The 23,180-nt window shown below is 43.3% G+C and overlaps 1 protein-coding gene across 4 annotated transcripts in view; it reads left to right on the top strand.

The window, feature by feature from the left end:
* Positions 1-23,180, top strand: part of LOC111254229 (uncharacterized) — a 127,543-nt gene that overhangs the window by 79,002 nt on the left and 25,361 nt on the right. The window lies entirely within an intron of this gene.

Here is a 23,180-nt window from a genome sequence, read left to right as displayed (position 1 = left end):
GACAGGAAGGAGCAATAAAGACGCGAAGAGCTTTATTTGGGAACCTGCTTTTTTTCTAATAGCATAGCAGAGACAAAGAATAACCTGCTGAGCTCCATTTAAAGTTCACTAAATTGTTCTGCAGTAGTTCTACGACAAGCATTGGTAGCTGCAACAATGCCTGTGAAGTTATGCAATAAATTAATATTTGGAAATAGTAACAATATGATCGCTCATATATAAGCTAGACTAACAAAAAAAGAAACTGTTCAATTACTAAAGGTCGGATCACAAAATAGTTGCTGGATAGATACTGTTTCGTCAAGCTCGGTACGAAGCGTGAAAATCTGCGCATATATCAAAAAAGCTGGCTTTTATTTAATTCTTAAACAGTTAATCACGGCGTTTGAGGCGTGTGATAGGGATAGAAAAAAACGTACGCTAGATGCATAAAAGTCATTTGTAAGGCGCGATCATTACGAGACTCAAATGTACTACACTGCGTGGTCTACAACTGCGGTGTAGTATGGATACCTTATCATTCTCTTGTCGCTTGACGGTTCCTAACCTAACCCGAGCCAACCTGAAGCCGGGCAATTGCCCACATGATTTCGGGGGCCTCTATTGTTGCTGATAGCTCGAAATTTTTTCAACCACCGCCACGGCCCCAGACGTGTCAGACGACCTGACTGTCCTGACTCGAGCCGAATCGTCAAACAGGTCCTACTTCTTGTAGTCCTTTAGTGGATCACTTCAAACCACTGGCAATAACATAACGAGGAAAAGTTATAGCAAAGCGAACTTAGCTTGGTCGCGCAGTGAACACAGAGGCATTTGTGGTTTAACATGTCTATAAATGGATATGAGGCTCAATCAAGAATAAATACACAACGCTTTATTAATTGAATAAAACCCATACATAACAGTGAGCCCTAGGTAATCTACTGGTTCATTCGATTACGTTCAGTGGTAACATTGCTGGGTACGTCTCTACGTATGCTGTTTTCTAACTAACAACACAAATGCAAGGGAATGCCATCTGCTTTAATAAACGCAGGCTGGCAGCAATATGCCTATTGCCTATGGCATTTTATTATGGCCAATAGATGTACGCACGTACGTAAAAGGCAAAGCTACGTTGATCCATACAGACGTTTCGGTCCTATAGGTATAGGGTATAATAGGTAGCGAAATCTAGCGTCGTCGTTTTAAAGCGTCGCTCCTTCTATGCCGATAGGTGGCGGGATGTCATTGACAGTCGGAGCAGACGATTCAAAGGGCGGCGAATGTTTTTATGTGTTTTTAGTGAATATTTTTCGGCTCCTTTCCCTCTCAGATTGCCCGTTTTAGTTCTCGTACCTGTAACTTGGTTGATGTTTCCAGCAATGCAGCGGTGCCATGGCCTGACAGGGACGGGATAACTGAAGGTCGGCTATGGAAAAAGCGGTGGCTCGTTATCACCTTTAAATCATTTTGAGTTTAGATGTAGGAGACCACTATAAGGCGACGAATTCTTACTTCAACTGATAGGCCTACGTTGGATGTTAACGCGAACTTGATTCGTTTCACCAGATCGAAGTGCTTTGTAAGTTCGAACGTTTTATGAATGTCTATACTGCTGAACTGGGTAACTTCAGACCGCGAAAAAAATGTGATATTTGTCATAGAAACTTTTTTTGTTCTAGCATTATTGATTCGATATATTCTGTTCTAAGATGGGAGCGTTTTATTCACTACAGCTAACTTGGTTTAGGGCAACTAGTTTAGCTTGTAGCGACATGTTCTTAGATTGCTAGCTTTGTCACGTTTATCAATTGACACCTACTAAGTACTAATGCACGGCGCAAACCACATGCTACATACCCTTGACCGCCGATGATTGAACTTTGTTATTAAGAAAAATAGCAGGACAGCACACAAATCCGTAGATCTGAAACTCTCAGAACATGTTTAAACTTCATAATTATAATTATGTAGTGCATCTTCATTGACCTACAGGATCATGCGGGACATGATTCGCGCTAATAAGTTAGTCACGGTAAACATTCGAATTAATACCAGTACGCGCAAACGTAGATACGGTCACATCAAACAACAGAGACTTACAGGATTCAGGCAACATGTCCCTAATATCGTTAATTGTTGGTTCATTGAATAGTGATTCGGCCTCAAGAAGCGATATGCTAGTCGCCCGGTTCATTCCGTCTTACTTGAGGGGCGTTCGCACCGTGACGCGGAGGTGATTTGGGGTGGTATAAGAGGCGTCGTCTTTAATTGTAGCACCTGCCTCGTTACGTTCATGCGTCAAACTCTACAAACAACTGACGTAGCACTGGACGATTGCTCTTCTGCTAGTAGAAGAGATGAGCGAGTCGTCGCTACATGGGTTTGTATGCACTAGCCAAATGGCGCAAAGGCGTTACGGCCGTTCTTTACTGTGTTAGCATTTCATCGTATCATTTTTGTTAAGTTGATTTTTATCGTCGGAAGTAATGCTAGAGCTAGGGAAACAAAATGCTACCATAGCTTTCATCCCATAGAGAAGTCACCGTCGCACCTCTTCTTTTCGTTCAGCAATGGCAAAGAAGTATTAGGCGTTGTATACGCGCTCAGACTGGTGTATACTCCTCTATGTAAGTGTGCACGTTCGTGTATGAGTATCTGAGCGTATCGATAAGTTAGGTGATCGCTAGGTCCACTAACCGCAGATGGCAATCGTCTGTCAATGCTCAGATCGATTCACTTTACCCAAATCCAGTTCCAAAAATTTGTTTGAATCTTGTGTTAACCGAACTTCTTTAGTCGTAGGGACGAAAAGAGTTCTAACTTCGAGAACAACCTGAATTTCAAGTAACTTAAGTTTCGGCGGGTAGCAGCAATAACAACCGTTACAGTGGTTCAGACAGAATCAAATGATTTTTTTTGGAGACATTTCGCTCCGTAAACAGTAATCAAACTCATCCGTATCTCCCAGCCAATCTATAAGATCAAAGTCAGATCTGTCTGCTTATATGCGCAGACTGTATTTATTTAGACGGAGTTACAGAAGAACTCAGGTGGCGAAGTAAGCATCTTGGAAATCGATGCAGACCTTTGCCCTTATAATATAACGAGGCCCCTAGAAAGTTTGCAATAAAATTTGACAAGAGCGTCGATGTGCCATTGCTGGCACAACAAGCAAGTGAAATCATCAAAGATATAGGTTTTAAAATAAAATCTGCAGCGGCTTAATGCAACACAGAAAAAGGAATCTTATACAGCCAAAAGAGCGTCAATTTGAATGAGGCGTTTCAAGGGCCTAGTCGAAATAATGACAGTACAAAAGTGTTGTTGGCGACGTAAAACGACGACGACAGTGAGGGAAAGGTAGTGCGGCTGTATTCGGATGGTAATCCTCGGACTATTTAGATATAACTTTTTTGTCAAAATCTCTTTCACTATAGAATATTGGTAAGATTCAACTGGACTAGATATATGTATGCGGTCAACCACTCAGGCTGGCGGTGTGCCTAAAGACGTCAGCACTATTCTATTTGCAATAAAAAATACCCACTTAACGCTACACGTATAACTTCAACAGATTCATTTAATTCTTAAAACGGTCTACGTTGTCTACCAGCGCAATATCGCTTATTAGTACCAACATACCAGCTACAAGTAGGTGCCTGAATGTATCGAGTTAATCGTCTGGGCACCGGGGCGGTACCCACCGTCAGCGGTACTTCATCAATAGCCAACGTGAACCTAGAGAAAAAAGAGGTTTAATAGCGTTGGCCCAATATGCCACCCCCTAAATGCAATACGCTAAATATATTCTTTTTTTAAGTAGACCAGGCCGAGTGACTTGGTAGAGACCGATTTTCTCTGGCTGTTCGGTGTTATGGCGTTGTGTTCGTTGTCGTTCACTCTGTGTTGTGGTCGCATCCTATTTTGCCCCTTTTTTTTGTGCTTTCCCTTCCTATCTGTTATTGTTTGAGCGAGATTTTAACACCGACTGAGTATAATACAGTCGACCGTTATCGCTGTTGTTGAAACATGTGGCAACGACGATTGAGGCTCACATCGACGACAGAATGCTGCGGTCCCATTATATTATCGACAGCCTTTCGCAGAAGATGTTTTTGTCGGCTATAAACGACGCGATCGACTGCTATTTTGGTCTCAATTCAACTCTCGCAGAGACGAAGTCATGTGATGGTACATTTGGTAAGAGATGACCACAGCTTATCTTTAATTCGGTCTAGTTTTTTTGCGTCCATTGTGTCGCTCATAGCATATTCTGGACGCCACGACAAGAGACTGTCCGGCATTCAGTCGGCAGTCTTCGCTGAAGCCTGTGAGTATGTTTCTGTGGTAACTACAACGGGGTAACATAGCATGCCTGAGCTGTTGACCGCGCGCAATAAAAAATAGCGAACAACGGATGATGAAGGGTCATTATTTGCTATATTTTTCCGTAACGGTGGACGCATGTGTGGCTTTCCCGAAGCAACTGGTATTTACCTCTGTAGCCCACACGAGGACGTCGATAAACAGAACCCATTGAACGTTTGTCGCTTCCACGCGTAGACCGACCCGTATATTCTTTTATTTCTGACGTAATAACGTATTAGAGGAGAATATATGCTAGCGACCGGAATATTTAAATCGATGAAGCCTTTCACGAGTGATACATCAAGCTTAGCCAAGTACCGATGCTGTCACTGATGCTTGTAGCAGCGTAAGATGAGCGTTTGGCTAGTTCCGTTTCATAGAATAAGTTTCTTCTTTCGGGGTATATCTGAAGGGGAAGCAATCAATTGTCGATATGTACAGAAAATAGATGTGGTCCATTGAACCGTTGAAACATGGTAACTAACTAAAATGTGTTATTTTAGCGGAACGGCTATTCGACAGGCGGTGAGTCGTAATGCCGAGAGTAGTTCGTCTTGTAGAGTTATAATGTATCCTTCGACGCGCGACGACTGGCGTTAAAGGAATGCTCTAAGGTTCGTAGGGTTTTTAGGCGATTGTACAGGACACATATAAGGCAAAATAGGTTTGTCGTTTGCGCCTGTTTCTCTCTTTTAGGACAAAGGAATGTCTTACAGAGGAATTACAAGTGGCAGTCGCGCATTGCTCCTTTGAGATTAATTGATTTGTAGTATAACGCATATATGTGGCAACTGCAACGCGTTTCCCGATGAAATCAGATTTTAGTAGATGACACAAGTAATGACAAAAAAACTTAACAAAGGAGATGTAGAAGGTGTGGCAATAACGGCTGCCGAAGATTCACAGAATGGCAGTTTCAGTATAGCGACTTGTCGCTTTTCAGTTCCCTTATTTGCTCTTGATGGCACTAGTCTACGAGATATATTTTGAATTCGAGAATTCGAGCTAGGACAGAAAGATACGGACAACAAGTAATCATGGCAGGCCAGGCTTGTCCAGTCGGACCCGCTTTCAATGACGTAACAGTGTGAGAAAACGACTTTATCATGTGCCACCGTATGTTGTTGTAGTTTCTGTTGCTACGCTTCCATTGCTACTATTATTTGCTACGATATACCATCAATACCAATTACGTGCAACCGTTAAGTTAAAAGGTTGCCTTTAGACCTGATCGTGATCATTGGCTATTGCTAGTCCTTGCACACGCTATTACTAAATAAGCGGGCTTGCAGCCAAAACATATATGTGTAGATAGCTGTCGAATTGTGAATTCATAGAAGTGCACAACAGCTATACGAGTGTTGTACAGTATCGCTGCTCGTCTACCGCTTACGTGGAGCCCCATGCTGGGATTATCGAATCAGTACATTGAGAGGGGAAAAATGTGAAAGAGATACACACAAGTGCATATATATGTATATATATATATATATATATATATATATATATTCAATATACCAGCAGTTCTGATAAATATGTAACAGAAACAGGAGAACAGGAAAACGAGAACGAACATGCTCCGTAAAGTCGGAGCCAGATGAAGCTTTGGTTGGAAGATCGGGCTATGAGGAGCGGGTGGGAGTCGGAAACTATGGCTGCTAATGAAATATTTACGCGGAACAGTGGCTTCGTGGCAGCCGCGCGTACTTTGACGGAGAGCAAGATACAGGATGTTTGCCGGTGCTGGCAGGCGCGTTAATAAGCAAGCGCAGGAACATAACGCTCAACACTACTCCTCACTCTTCTACTCTACATAGATATAATAACACCGATACCAGCAGTAAGGTAGAGGGCAGCAAGCGGTCTTATTCTGCAGGACATTCACCGGCACTCGACCTGGGTCCTGAGCCGTTCGTTCATTGTTAAGGGTTCGAGCGATACGACGCATACCTACGCTGCTTGCAGCATCATCTTCAGCTTTCGCTTGATCGGTCGGTCACCTAAGAGCCACTCGTTCAAAAGAAACGCCGAGAAACCCCGAACGAAAAGGAAGGCATTCGTCCTACTGTGATATTTGACTACTATATACGTCCACATGGGCGTCTGCTGGTGATACGGCTACTGCTTAATATCAAAAAATTAATACTACTTATATAATACACCTAAACGCTTAGAAGGAAAAGGAGCCAGGAAATAGATGGCAGTGTTATGAGTGTTTCATAATATTAGTATTATTTTCATTATTTTATATGTTTATCAATGCCATTGTGGTAGCCCTTAAATGAAGATTCTAGTGATAGTCGACACATGATGAAGATAATAACTTTTGAACCGCAGCGACTGCGCATTGGCTTCCGAATTCAATGGTCATTCATTGATTTTTTTTTTATTCTCCTATTCCGGCGTACTTTTTCATGGATGGGTCGACTGTTCTGAAGATCTCGCAAGGCAGCGTGGCACGAGTAGCGTGTGGGTTGAACGTTCTATATGCTTCCGTTCGTAGAGGTTCATTCGAGGCATCAGTGTAGTTCCGTAATACACCAGCGGCTAAAATTCATTTGGTCAGTAATCTTTGACGTAAAAAACAGCATTTCTAGATTTCTCAACTGCGAAGGCTGAAATACATTACTAGCCGGCATTGGCTAGCACACCCACCGATCCTCAGATCGGAATATATGTATATATATATATATATATATATATATATATATATATATATATATATATGTAGCTCGAACTGGTTTTGGTGCAATCAAGGATTCAGTAATTCTACGCGCGACTGTTGAGAAATTCACAATATTACCATTATGAGCTACGCCAATAAATCCATTGTTTGTTTTTTATTGTGTTTATCAATGAAATATAAGAACAAGCATTAGTGTTACAGCCTTTTTATAAAAGAAAAAAATTGTTTGCTACAGGGTTACTTTAACAGCTATTCTTTATGATCGCACGGGTACAAATAACAGCGCGGGTTGACAACCAGTCTGTCTTCGCGCTTGCGAACGTAAACGTAGCACAAAGGATTGGATCCCAACATCCCTAAACACTGCCCACATGCCTAAATAGATTAGCAGAAGAGTCAATTTTGCAAGAATCGCACACATGCAGCGTAATGTAAGCAGTACTGCATCTTTATGTAAGTGATTTGATTTTATTTCCTTAGGAACAGTTTCCAAGGAATTTATAGCAAATCGACATTGAAGATCCGCTTCTCGCTTTTGAAAAGTCTGCTCGCTGGGGTTAATCGGGAATCGGTAAACGGAGACCTAAGATTCACGTCAGAATATGAGCTCACCCTATGGGACGAGGTCTAGGCAAAATTAGCCTTGAATATAAGCTTTGGGGTAGCTGTGTCCGGAACAATGGAGATATTACGTTTCGGTGCGACTTTTATACAGTCCAGTGCAGAAGTTTTTTTTAACAGACCAACCAAATTGAAATCAAACCTCGAGCTACGGGCAGCCGGCAGATTAGAATGCAATTAATAGCGCCCTTCGAGGTGACAGCGGCGGAAACACTTATACCTCCGTGGGAGCTCGATTGCATCTATTTTTGGTTGGCCATTGTGAGTGCCTCGTCCAATAGTCACATACTGAGTAAGCCTATCACAATTTGCTCTTGCTTTTTGATCCCCAACTCTCTGGTTCTGGATCTATAATGTTCAAGTAGTCCATATTCGCTTCTATGTTAAGCATTTCTGCTTTGCCATGCCTTCACTGGACTTCTGTTTCTAGGATCTTTGCATGGGGCATCGACGTATTGAGTCGCGCGTTGTATTTGGCATACCAAAAATCCTCTTTCATAGCGACCCGGTCATTACTCATGGTTCGTCATGTGTTGTAGGCTCGTGCTAAGAAAAAGACATTTTATTTGTGGTACCGCCACGAATGCTCTGGCTTGCGGCTCGTTCTTCGATAATGCGACAGGTGCGACACGCGCCTTGTGATGAATGATCTTCACCATTATCATCAAACGCATTACGTCGCTAGCTCTACGCCGACACCGGCTTCAGCTTCTGGTCCTTTAGGCATCATCTGCTACTGTTGCTATCCAGCACGTTTTGGACCTGTTCACCTATCTGCTTGTTTTTCAGCAGTAGCACCAATAGTACCAGTCTTCAAAGCGCTTTGGTGTTCGTCGCGCAAGGAGCCATTCCGACCAGTTGTCCCATGAGTTATGACTAAGCGAGGGGAAAATTTGGAGACGGTGAAACTGAAAGCTAGGCCCTATGAAGGCTAAGCTGAGCAAGCGCCGCATGGGTGGATTAGCATAAATTGATAAATCATTTTGGAAGTAGAAGGAATCATGGTGATTATAACACAGCTCCTTTCGCTTCGTAGCAGTTCTGCTAGTGCTCTAGCCAGATAGATTAAGCGGAGAAAATAGGAACAATCGGTACCCGTATGCAGACAAAGATTTAACCTTAAATAGGCATGGTCATGGAACCTTGCCTTCTGTGCGCTCCTATCGAGTTTATTTTGTTAGCAATAAGAACCCAGAAGGTCTTTGGGCGAACGCCTGTTCGACGCAAATATACTTGTTATATATTGACATGGATCCAATGCGTTTAGCAGCAGGATTAAGTATGCACATAGTGGTAAACTGGTAACCCATATTATCCAAGAGGAGACATTATCGTAACTGCACGATGCTACAGCAGAGGACCGTGACCATTCCGTAAACGTTAACACGACTATCAACGTAACGGGAATACTGTAGGAAACGGGTTTACCTGTAACAAAATATCGTTTGCAGACGATAACTATACTACATTACGAGATATCCATTACTTTGAACAAGCCATAACAATCACATGAGGCAGTCAAGTGATGTTAGCTTCTCTCCCATTGGGCCGTTTACGGAACCACTATGTATCTCTATCTATCGTCACTATGTAATTACGAGAATAGAAGCATACCGAGATAATGGCTCTTTTAAAAAAGATTAACCATTTTTCCCATTGTCCGAAGAAGGAGTTTTACTTAATAGTGAATTTGTTTATTGATTCTTAATAGATCCCTATAGTTCACCCAGGCAATGTATGCAATCAAACATATGAAGCATGAGGTGCGTATATATATATATATATATTGTGTTTGCATACTGCAAATTTGAAACAAATCTTATTAACAAAGTTAGAGTAAAACGAAAACCGCGAGTTTTATTAGACCTCGATCATTTTCAGTAGTTATGCTATACGATATCATAATAGACAGTTAGATAACGTTCTTGACTCGGCACGGTAAACCTGTCGGCTTTGATAAACAGAAGACTTCAGGGTAACGCGTGAACCTGCCGCTCAACCCCAAATGCCACCCTATAAATTATTAACGAGCACGCAACTTACTCCAGTTATGCGTGTAGTTCACCGTCTGTGCTCATGTAAATTAGTGCGTCAATAAAACAATGTCTATATGTTACTCTTATGAAGGTTTTGAAAATATTCGTGAATTAAAGCGAAGGGCCCCACGGCAGTAAAGGCGATGATGTTCAATTTAAACAGGGCGGTGCATGCCTTGATTGCTTTTCGATTCTATATGCCTGCTTTTTTTCTTGACGGGCATAATATTTAAATATCTACTATACTGTATGTATTTAAATATTACTTAGCGAAAGTATCCTTTAGGACATCTTTTGAGCAACCTTGCTATAGGTCACCTTGCAAAGGAATCAATCCACTGTTGTTTCTATAAGAAGTGACAAGTAACATACATTGCTTAGTGGCCTGAAGGTATATGCCAACTGAAAAAAGCTATCGGAACAAAAAAAGAGGTGGCCTTTAGCTTTCTTATATAAGGCCACCTCTTTTTTTGTTCTTTTTTTCAAAGATTATTTCGTCTTTTATTGAATATTTCACAGGCTGTTATCATACGCCGCGGCCACGCGCGCCTTTAAAGTCCGAATACTGTATTAGCTTATGAAGGGCCCGAACCATAGTTAAATAAATATAAAGAGCCAGCCACTCAACGTTCCTGTCTAAATAAACTGAGTCTCTGCATTTCGCTATATAGATGCTAGATCATCAACTTTATGTCATCCGCAACAGTCTATGAGTTAATTTACCCTTTTTGAGGTATTTGAACTTTTTTTCTCTCTCAGCCTAAACATGAATGGCCCCAACTGGCACAGTTAGTTTGTTTCATTCATATTTTTGAGGCTCGCTCCCGTGAAGTCCTTGCCCAACTTCGAACAAGTTGTACGGTAAAAAAAAACGTTATATTGGTGCGTTTCAGCTCATCATTCCTCATTCTAACGTTCTACCTGTAGAAATACATAAATTGTTGCCCCAGCTAACCACTGATAACCTCTAAAGGACAGAGACGACGTCCGTGGCAGGCTAAAGCTTTGTCCACGTTCTACGCTATCTAGTAGCCAGGAGTGAAGGTTTCTGTCGGCGCAATCGTCCGCTTAGGCACTGTTACCGGCAAGGGGTAAAATTTGAGATGGTTGGAACAACCAATTGTTCCATCGACCGCTAGCGACGCCACCGGAGGGAAGCAGCTAACGTACCCCCCCAGCTCTGACCCCCTGCAGTTGTTGGACCCTTGTGTTGAGAATGGTTGGATGAAACTTGTTTCATGCGCTCGCTTGCCTTTCCTCTTTGTGCTGTATTATACATTAGAATGTGATGACTTCACTCGAAACCATAAACACGCACCTGCTGAGTCAATTCAAAGACATTTCGCGGGCTAGTGTACCCGAGCGTATGATGTTCATGTCTGCCAATAGACTAAACCCAAAAGACCAGGTGGCAAACTCGGAGGTAATTTTACTCGGCGCGTAGTAAATTACCGCCGAGATCTTAATTCATTCAGCCTATTTTATGGCATAGTGCGAATTCAACAGATAGAACTGAATAAAATCTGCCTCTCCGGAGACTCAGCTCCATTTACCACATAAACGATTCTGATGTTCTTGTTCTGCTTGTGGAAAAATCGAACGCGACCAGCAGGTTACTATTGGCTAATTATCTTCTAATCTATTGCGCTTTGGGAGAAAGCTTCTCATTAGCGGTTAAGAGAATGCACATGACAGCAGGCAGAGACGACCTGGGAAATGACGATGCAAATTGTAAAGCTGACCGAGCTGCCGCTAAAGAATTTCAATTGGGTTCAACCCAAAGGTTCGCAACGATATATTTGTATACCTACCTAAATTATGTTTGCCTGCACGACTACGTCTAAAGTATCCGCAGCTAATTCGCGCGAGCACAGGTAACCGCTACCCAAAAAGATGCGCGATGAGTGCTTTTCTATAAATGCATTAGGTCGCGGCTCGCTTGCGAAGCGTGATTTATCTTCCCGGTCGGCAACCGTCCGAACCCCGCTTCGCCGTAGGGGACTCACAGCGCAAACAACGTTTTCCCAATAGCCCTGTCGCACACCAGTTGCCCGTTAGACCTCATGGCGCCTAGCATGTCCAATATCCGCAGCGGAGTGAAGGCAGGAAGATGCTTACTTGTCGACCATGAACGAAGTCAACCGCCATCCTCCCATAGGGATTGATGTCCGAATATATTAACGTCCTGTGGTACATTTAAATGTACGCCATCTCTCTCTCTGCATATTTACCACGCGACATTGACAATGACACAAGCATTGCACAAATCTTTTACTTTTAATCGAACCAATATACTATAAACGATGCATGGTATCACGCTTGATAAACACTTGTTATACTGAAACCAAAGGAAAATGGCTAGTTAACTGCATTATAATTAGCATTTAATAAATTCTATTAAGTATTATAACTTTATAGTTGCATTTCGCTATTTTTGCAAATTTAGGGTTCCTATTCTATCTCTTCAATGTATTTTAGCGCGCGTACTTCGGTAAAAATTATTAACCCTTTCAATCGTGTGTTCGGAACGACCGGCTTAAACGAACCTGAGTTCCCGTTACAGATTGAGCTGAAGTGTCCGCTGACCTGCTGTAGCTCTATTTGCCTTTCACCATGAGCAGATCGCTATGATTAAAGTGAATACGTCACTTTTTCGTCATACAAGCAAGCCAAGCAACATACAGCAAAAAAACTAAGAGGCGCGAGTCTTTCAACAGTCAAAAATAGGCAGTCTTTAAGTCTGTCTGAATCTTGACAATGCCTTCGACCAGTACAAAATTGATAAAACGACTGAGTCTCCTCATTCTGGGACCCAATGGGCACTTGCTTTGTAGATCTACGATGGTTCCAACAGTCATCGGTGCTTGAGCTCTTCGTCGGTGCTGTAAATGGTCGTCAGTCAGTTGCGTTGTTCTACTGAATCGAAGACAACATCAGCGACAATCAGGTCCAAAACGACAATTATGAAGGTGAACCCGACGACACCTGGTTTGTTACAGCCGCGACACGATCATCGTAGGCTGATTACCTATTTGAATGACTGGTGTTCCGAAAAGAGCCGCATACAGGCAACACTCTCTCTTTTTCTCTCTATCCATCTATGTCTGTGTATCTTTTTCTTTTTCTACCTCATGAGTGCGGTACGAAGCGGCGCCGTCGATGTGTGACGCAAGGGAGGAGAAGGTGAGGCGAGGGGGGAGAGCGATTTCTTAGGGCCCGAGCAGGGCCTGTTTCTACTGTTATATCTTCACGCAGAGAGCCTGTGTTCTTGTTATTAGAAACTCCATAGCAAAACCGCAGTACATCCGATACGTTAATAGTTACGGTAGTAGTCGTACTGTAGAAGCGGCAGTGATTACTGAACCCAACCTTAGCTAGTCTTTCATCTGATGATTGTAGGACGGATGCAACATAAGCATATATTGCTTGTTTAGTTGACTATATCCCAAGGAAGCGTCAATCTATTCTCGCGGCTTTCTCTTGTTATGGGATCCTAACTCCCGCCACGGACGTTGCCTGCTGTTACGAGGCATTTGCTTCTTGTCGTTTAATACGACCTATGACAGCATGGCGGAGTACACCTGAAGCGGTCACAGCGTGCTCCCCCTTCCGTACTCGTACGATCGGCTTAATAAGTAGCTATGCTCTATATTCATATGCCACGCGTTAGACCGTTAAAACGTGCAGAACGGTCTAATATGTCACAGTCAGTAGAACGTAACGCATAACTGACTAAACATCGAACAGGACACATGTGCGATGTGATAGACAAATCACTTGTTAGGCCAGCCTATAATTTTCTTCTGGTCTGCCATTATACACATCTAGAGCTATTGTTGCGCAATCGAATAGTAAATAGCTGTTGTTTTTCTATAGATAAACGAGACTAAAGACTGTTACTGTCTTTAGGTGCTAAGCCGGCATTCGGCCATCACGTTAGTGGACTGGGCCGACGGCTTGATATCCAAAACACCTAAGAATGAATCGAAAACGGGCTTCATTGTTGAAAGGGCTTTATCTCGGACAAGATATAGATTGTAAATATCTCTGATATATAATAAGAAGGTAAATAAGAATAACAAATTAATTTCCCTGTTGCAATTTTTGAGCAACATGCAAAAATTAACGTACCCTTTGCTCGTTGACGTCGTCAGCCTCCACCGTAGTTACGAGAGTACACACAGCGAAATTGTGTGAATGTTTCTTATGTTAATGATGTCCATTTTATAACCGATGCTGATTGTGTCTCCTGCATCGAAGTGATAATTTTTTTTGCTTCGGGCCTCTGTGAACGTCGAGGCCTAGTCACGTTCCACAATGCCCGACTACTCATTGGCCAACGATGCGTTCGCTTTTGCCTTTCTTCGGTTAATTAAGCTTGATAATACTGTGACGGTGAATAGACCTGGGCCGGTAAGACACCACGCTGCACAGACGCTATGGTCCGGCTTGATGCAAGCGTTACCGACCACATAATATAAGAAACGAGCCAGCCAATTGTTCTAATGGAAGATGGGCCTTACGCATTGTGGCTATGGCTGAAAAGGACTGAGCTGCAGACAGCGTACGGGGCAGCCGAGCAGCGAGAAATGTTGTACCTCAAACGGGGTGCGCTCGTCAGACGGAAAACTACGTGCGCCTCTAGCTAAATATGAACACATGCATACATACATACAAACAGACCCACAGACCGAGCAGGTACACTAAGCGACAGTCAAGCGCGACGATATAGACCCTACGAGCGAATCGACCGCTAGCTTGTTGAAGGTGATATGCAAGCCTATTGACAGTTTTTTTTGGAAATAGTTTATATGTGAATATATCGCAAACGGACATCTATATGGTGCAATACAATCCACGGTTTATGTGTCTTATGGGCGGCATACACGCCTGCATATGACGGTGAACGGTAATTGAAGCTAACATGCGGCAGTTCCTAGTGAGGTCGGAGCGCGCGCAACGATATGAGAAACTTATACCGAGTAAGACTTCCCCGGAGCTAAGGTACTCGCCTCGCCGCCACTGCGACACATTGACTCAACTTTATATCGCAAACCACGGTCCATTGACTCGTACCGCAGGCTTAAACGGATCGTTTAAAATCAAGCATGCTGTATTGAAAAAATGTAAATAAAAATATAAGTAATAGATAAAAGTTCTGTGAAGAATAATTGACCTACGTTGATAATAAATATTTCGAACGTGTTTGTTCTTAAAATACGTTTTTGACATTTTGCAGTAAAGTTTAACTTCGGTTAGAGAATGTATTCAATCTGCCTAATGATTGAACAAAAACTTCTATGTAGTTATTGTTGATAGCTTTTCTATGAGCTTTGCATTTTATATGATAAATAGTTATCGATCAATCCCCGAGCGAAGAAGAAGCTGTTTGCTTAAGATCTAGATCAAGCAACACTAACAACGACAACATTCTGGAGCAGTCATTATAAATAAAATAAAAGATCATTATAAATGTCTGCCACCGAAAACTTATTTTTCTTAATATTTTGTTACATAGCCTAAAGTTCTATCGTCTTCGACGTGTCAAAGTTGTTTGTACTCCAATTTTTTCGGAAAGAGATAGCTTTTTTTTATTGCGACTGCTGTAAGTGATGTCAGCTTTCGCTAGACTGCAGGCATCTCTCATCTCATTGGGAGTGGCAAAAAGGCCCTGTTGAAGCGACCTCCTTCTCCTCGACCTCCGCGTATCCCGTCAGATAGTGGCTCTGCGTGTGTACTCGGGTTCGTTGAATTGACGTACTTTCCTCTCTTAATCACCTGCAGGCGTATATTAGGCTATCTTAGACTGTAAACGAGCCAAAAATGCCAAATATTACCGAAACTTGGCTGTAACTTGGGAACAAGAAAACGATGGCAATGTCGGTGCGCCACTCGCAAACTGACGCCTCGTCCGGACCAACGTCGACCCTTTTTCTCCCATCTAACGCCCGGTCGTCGTAGCGTTCCCAGGACCATTTTCAAATGTGTGGCCAGACGCAGGTGTTCTGGCAGTCCTGCCGGACTGTGATGGCCATCAACGAAAAATAGAGGAATTCTTATGCCGGTAAGCAACAACGATGTTTGAAAACATCGTGGCTTGTTGACGCGTTAAATCTTATTTCTGTATCTGGCAGTTGGTCAACGGTTTCGCTTTCCTTTGTTGAGTAGCATGCTTTGACCACTGCAAAATGGCCTTAGATGGACAATGTGGGTATCACTGAAAACATACGACAATAAACCCTCAACTACGTGAGCCATGTACGCAGAAGTCTCTAGCTGTCGCTGACATGTGCAATGAAATCGGTTTAGAAACGGGGTCTCTTTGCAGATCCTCTTTGGAAAGGAGAGGAAATCTGAAGGAAAAAACAATGATGGCCTTTAACGTATTTCCTAAGCGAGCGCTAAATTCGGGCACAGTTTTAGCTCTAAGGACGTGCTTTTGTTATTATTTGTGCACAATGTTGTTCATTTGATTCTTGCTTCCCGCACAGATGGACGATAACTGACTGCCGCCATTTCTATCTTATCGCGCATCGGCAGCCTCGACGATACATCGCTTAGCCCCTCTCGTAGCGTCATTTCGCCGATCATTGTTCCTTTACTTTTCATATTCTATATGAGTTTTTGGCGTTCGATCGAATCTTACGGTCCCTGCAATACCGCAGTCGATACTTTCATTGTGTGATTGTTCATGGTTAAGACGGCAAGCATCGGTTTTTTTCCCTAACCGACTGTGGACTCTTGTAAAAAACTGGGGCCGTTTTACGCGGCCAGAATCGACCCAAGTTGAAACTGAAATGTTTCACGGTGTGAAGAAGACGGCGGCTTGCTATTATCGACATTCGTTCGAGAGGCCGAATGGACACGATAGACGGATACCATATGTGTATGCGTTCGTTTGAGCAATGTCTGTGTCAGGCGGCTGTTGACAAATGGTGGCATCACTGAAGGCGGTCGGTCGGACACGACCATGGTAGGAAAATAAGATCGCTGACACCAGTATTATGTATTAATTTCTTATGTAACCGATATCTTGATGTTTGCTTTTGGCTTTGTTTATAAGACTGTCAGTCATACGGTGTATTTTACGCCGAATGAACTATGTTTCTGTGACTTGAAGAATGAAGAACATTAGTTTAAATTGGAATAAAGTCAAACGGCTCAACCCGTTATGAGTTAATCAGATACTGCGGAAGGTAGTGATAAAATATTTACTATTACTGATAGTGTTACGCGCAGCCGTGTACAGCTTTATCAATATCCATCGTTGTAGTACATCATTTGTCTAGCGAGAATTAAAACATATGTACGAGCTTCCAAATCACATTTACTACAAGCACGTATCGGATCCAAATCAGTATGATTCTTCTACTTTTTAATTTATCGACACTTTGGAAAAGAATTTAATAGTACCTACAGGTATGACCACCGATCTATGAAGGATGATGTATGTATAATCAGGTCAAGTCTTAGCTGAAGCTTTCCGGGTGAACAAACGTATAGATGTTTTGATTCTTCAAATTCTAATGCGTGAATTCCGTTTGTCATAACGAATCATCGATTGACGCAAAGTAAAAGACGGCAGACGAGTGAAAAGTCTTCGTGACTAGAAGAGTGATACTTTCAAAAGGATTTCCTATTTTTGACCAAATTTGCCGAACATAAAGAACTGCTGCAGTGCTCAAATCCGTGTGAATCGGAACGAAAAGTTCCAACACGTCTATATCTACTTATGATGCGCTATATTTTATGCAAGTCAATTCATGTATGCGTCGCCTAGAATCAAGAGAAACTATTCTAATTTCTGAAAGCGCCTGCTTATTCTCAGTCATCAACCTTCCACAGCTCAAAGAGGAACGGGCTAGCGTTCTCTTGAAGTCAAAACTACGGAATGGGTATTGGCCACACGGCCTACAAACGCAGTACGTTGCATGGCCACTGAAGACGCAGTTCATTTGGGTGACTAATTGTTGGTTGAAGCTTAAACTAATATGATGTTTGCGAGCGATTTAAACGATGAGATCCTGTGAAGCTTTTTCACGGATTAGTCATCTGTTTTGAGTGGCAAGGTCTACCGGCTTGCGATATAGTCCTGCGGAGCGTGCTGTTATTCAATTAGCAGTCAACACCGTTGTCGAGGCCGTAAATTAAGAACTCAACAGCATCCGCGATTACAATTTTCTTTTCACACCGACAAGGAGGGCCACCGATGACCCGGCTATCATTGTCAAATTCTCCGCGCCTAACTCTCCATTCTGTGGACTGATGGCAGATGTTGCACAATTGCACACCCACATGCACGCATAACAATAAGGATAGTATTAGCAATAAGGACAACAGCATCAGATACAGGGCAAACGTCGCATCAAGATAAGTTATGCGACCCCAACAAAGTCAACTGACCACTAGTCTTACCGTGGGTTCTATGTATTAAATATAATGCTTGATTTAAAGTCGGTTTTATGACGTTTTACCTATTTCTCACTCGTTTAGGTTCGACGTCGCAGTTACCCTTGAAATTGAAATGGCATCCCCTCAATCGAATGGTACAAACAGCCGAGCAAATCCCTTTGCGTTTCAATAAAAGTACGAAAAAAGCTCCAGATGAAAACTTGCAACACAGAATGAGCCTTTTTGTGGCGTTAGCGCAATACGAAATTCGACAGGCGGCAGTGGGCCACCGATCACATGCACTTTAGCATCGCCCAAAATCGCCGCTGATGCTATAACATTTATCTCTGGGGCTCCGATCGGCATCGCCAACACCATCGTCTTCATAATCATTGCTACACGTTAAGCCATCAGCCACGGTCTCAGCTGACCGCCAGCAACCAAGACGGTGAAACCAACCAAATCGCTCGGCTCGCTTATCACGAAATCGCATCTTCACACTGCTGACATCTGTTGCTTGCCTCATGCTACCTGCACATACTAAGCCGTACGGCAGTTTCACCGGGTGGATCATCCACCGCCCAACGGCAACTCCTCCGAAGAAAACACCAGGTACGTCCAATGAAATCGAGCTATTGGGCAAACACGAATCCTAGCTTTCCTCGGCGTCTTGCGAATTTTCTTGGCATCGCTGAACACTACCGTCTTGAGCATCGTCCAGGTCGTATCTCCAGATCAGGATTTCTGATCTGGAATCGAGTACGCCAGTGTTGCGCGATGATAATTATAAGTAACTGATGAAACCGTAGTAATTTCATAGCTGTAACGTACCCACCAAATCATTGAGAAGCCGTTTGTAAGTTGAGGTACGTGGGTGCACGCGGCGCGGCCTGCACATCCACGAAATGGGTTGAACGGTCCTAATGATCAGTGATAATGAAAAGCAGTAATGATACCCATCAACAAAAATGCTGCCAGCTACACTGAAATACATCAGACACGTCCATAATATGCATTAAGTAGGTGCACTTGTCTGGAAATAGCAGTTTTGTCAGAAGCAGGAACCGACACTTGCTACTGAAACACGTTTAGGAGAAACTACTAATTAATCAATCTGTATTTGGAGCATTATTATTATTTTTGTTGTTATTATTCTGTGGCATGTCGCTTTCCGGCGGCACCTTGGCGTCGTTTTTTACCCTCTATACGTTCTCGCTGCATGTTTGACCAACGTTAGGTGGAAACAATGAACGCTGACTAAGAAGAACGACCCTTCTCGCACATTTTCTATTGGCTGTAGAACGCTTAACACAAAATAGACACAAGCACTGGGCATGGAGGCCCTGGTCTCATCATGAGCCGCCGTGTCTTTATATGCTTGTCGTCGTTATGCCTATCGTTGTTTCCAGTTTCGACGTCCAAATCAAAGAGAGAGAGAGAGAGATACTGACGCGATGCATATGCCCACGATGATACTCGCGGAGTGGGCTTGTCGATCAATGCCCACCATCAGCCATAACGTCAACCTCACCATCAATAAGATCATTCACTGAAATCACTTGCGCCGTAGTAAAAATCAATAAACCAAAACTTTCCGAACGTATATATACATAGTTACATTACAAAACGAGCACTACATAGAGGGTGGCGACGCTAATGATGAATGATTGTCGTTGTGGTGATTGTATAGACGAGATGATAACTAACCAGGTCGGCACGGATGGTTAGCTTGACTAGCCTTAAAATTAGCTTCGTATAGATTTTGGCGCAATGAATGACGTCGCTGAGTCGGTCTGAATCCTCTAGTAAACCGGTAGGCTTCTTGATTTTGGCCGCTTTTGCGCAGTTTTTGATGCTTTCCTATTTTCAAGGCTTTTTAGAATGTTATGCTTAAAAACCAACATCGTTTTTGCTACTGGTTTCATTTTGAGCTTTCTGAAAATCCTATGAAGCTGAAAAGACTGGCAGTCAGCCGATCTGTTCGAAGACCTCCGCACGAAAACTTAACAGTTAAGTTGAGAATAATTAGGGTATCATAATGCCAAGGACTCAATAGCGGTTAGGGGTACCAACCGTTCATTAGAAGCAGTAGCTTCGCTAGCAGAAGCACGACAACAATCGACATCTGGCACCTAGTATAGCTATTGCTTGTCCCGCTCATCCGAGACGAAGTGGAAACGGGTCAGTCTGGGCAAGGCACTCTGTGACTACTTCAACAAGTTTTACTTTCGCCATGAAACTGCAATCAGTGTATATGTGAGTGTGTATGTGTGTGTTCCTGATCCCACAGCCTTCGGGTCCGCAATCCTCCGCCCACTGCAGGAGCCATAGCTTTCGTATTGAAATCATTACAGGAATTGTTCTTCTATTTCTTGATTGCTTAAGATACACGTAAGATATGTGGAAGCTAGCGATTGACGCTCATCTTCATTCCTTCGCTCCGACACGATGATATCGGTAGATGGGGGATAAATGGAAATCGTTTGACTCCCGAGGCTGGGTCTACAACTATTGACTGCAGGACTTTTTTTGTATTGCAATAGCAACCTGCCGGCAGCCCAGATTAGAATTTGCCATTCAACATTTTGTTGTCTTCTATCTAGCTCCGTGGCAGCAAATTCGTTTTGTTCACATTATTTCATTCGTTCGATAGTTTTCTTCGTTCGTATTGTCGTCGTCGGTGTCCTGTCTGAAGGCAATTTTAGTTATAATCGAAATGGGTTTATCTAGCAAAACTGAGTTTGGGCCATTCTCAACTAGAGGAAACAGAAAGCTGGGTGGGACGTGTAGGGCAGACGTTGACAAATCGATACGATACAAACACTGTAAACATGTATTTTTACTCTGAATGGTTGTCTGGCTTTTGTGTACGGGCGTGGTTCTTCGGACTTTGTGGCCTGCCCAAACATGTAGGACCATGTAGCATAAATACACGAGCGGGTTCTAACACCGTTTAATAACAAGTCACAACCGGAGAGTGGCACATACCGAACAAGTAACGTTACATTTATTTATTAATGTATCGCGGTTTTTACTAATGTCTCAAAAACAATCGGCTTTGAGAGTTTGTTGGAAGCTGTAGTCAGGCGTCTAAGGAAAGCGGTGCTAGCCATGTCGCAGAACGAAGTGTTTACGAACAATGCTCAAGGTAATAATTCAGTTTAAGTACAACCATACCATAAGAAAATACAGGGCCAATATCAAATTATGCTAATTTGAACGTGCGCGGTGTTTATGGAACGAGTGTTACATTTTGCCACGACCTTGTTTTACAGAATCGAGTTATATATAAAAGTGTATATAAGATAAATCATTGCTTTAATATGATAAGCGTAGCTTAAAGAAAAGCTGTCCTTCAATAAAGTATTTGCGGACCAGCTTTGAGGTGGGCAAGGCATTGTACGCGTTTTACGGGCGTTGAAAAGTTCGATGATATTTTGGGCCGAATTGTGAGATGTGGGTTACATAGAATGGTACTCGAACATTATAGTAAATTAAAAGCGTCGTACATAGATGGTCGATATCAAAAGGCAACGTCATGATCGGCTGAATGGTAACCAGGTTTGTTTCAAAGTGTTCCTTCATAACCATTGGAATGAGTTAGTATTTGATTTAGCTAAACCCTAGAGAATAAGCCGACCGCGATGTCATAAATGGTAGTAGATGGCACAGTGTTCGCTCGAGTAGTCTACACATGACGTTTCCTACGATTACAGTCGCGCGATACAAGAAGCGCTGCAAATAAATCAGGTCCTGTACGTGCGCTTGCTACTTTAGACTACTCTACAGCCATGCGGTATAGAAACAATCCAGACAAGCCACGAGATGGTCTTGCTCCGCTCCATGCCCATACAGGACTTCCTTCCCGCTGTGGGGAAACGTGCGCTGCAGGTGCAAATAAAGTGGTTTGTGTCTACCGAAGAAGATAATGCTGTCACATTGACTGCTTCGGCGTAGTTCGGTGAGGAAAAATGAGGTGGATAAGAAAGCCGGACTTAGGCTGCTACCCGCTCCTCCCCCGCGCATTTATTATCGCAGTTGACATTCGCCCTTATATATCGCAGTGTAGTAGTGCAATAGCGGCAGTTCTCGCGATAGGCCGATGATCCGCAGTTGAAATCCCCTGATTGCCGACTCTTACGGACACGTACCCGTTCCCAGCTCTTTTACTGAGTGAGTGTTGGCACTTGGATTTCTCGGCATGGGGTGCCGCCTTGCTGCTACCGATTTCGCTACTGTAGTCAATGGCGACTGGGCTGCAGGCGACGATGCGGTATGTCTCTGTGAGGAGTCAGAATGTTACGGTCTGTCAGACTTTGTATTTCACTCTTTGGCGGTTATCCCTCGAAGAGCTTGCAATGAGCAAGGGAACCAACAGGAAACTAAGGAGCTATGGGGCATGACGGAGCGCGGTAGACTAGGAAGGCTGATAGCGCCACTAGACGCTGCAGCCAAGGAACGCCGTATTCGCTAGTCACACTATATCATTAGACTTGTTTCTTGATAGCTGAATGTATGGGTACAGCGCAGTGGGGTGAAGTGAGATACTGGGTAGAGAAATATCCAGACAACAGCTACATCGATGGTCCCATTGTTGGCGCTGCTGTCGCCCCCCGTCTCTCAAGCCTTGTGTCTTCTTGGCTCGAAGCCAAGCGAAAGCCAACACGAGGAAGCCTTCGTTTCAACCCGTCCGCGGCCTGCAGCGGCCGGTGTTAAGCACTCTTTGTCTGCCATGGCGTAGCGTGACTTGCAACTATCTGCCTAGTGGAAAAAGGTCCGACCTGTAACTGAGTTAAACGGCTGTGAGCTCTTTCTCTTAGGTTCGTCTCTGTTTAGCGCTTTGTCTGCTTGGCGGCCGCTTGAAAAGCTAGACGTGCCAGTTCAACGCCCGTCGACCATTCTTTCGTCCCTGTGCTCGACAGATCAAGCCTCTGCCTCGCGCGGCATATTGTAAGCTGTTTGAACTGGTCCATCCCGATACAACATGCAGCCTAAATACGATTAACAGTTTTTCGACGGGTAGCTCAGGGATGTGAGGGGTTAAAAACTCATCTACCTCTACCCCCCTCCCCCGTATTGAATGAAAAGTACGT

Source organism: Varroa destructor, unplaced genomic scaffold (assembly GCF_002443255.2).
Source record: "Varroa destructor unplaced genomic scaffold, Vdes_3.0 BEIS01000007.1, whole genome shotgun sequence".
Classification (NCBI taxonomy): domain Eukaryota; kingdom Metazoa; phylum Arthropoda; class Arachnida; order Mesostigmata; family Varroidae; genus Varroa; species Varroa destructor.
This window is presented reverse-complemented; position numbering and strand designations above follow the sequence as displayed.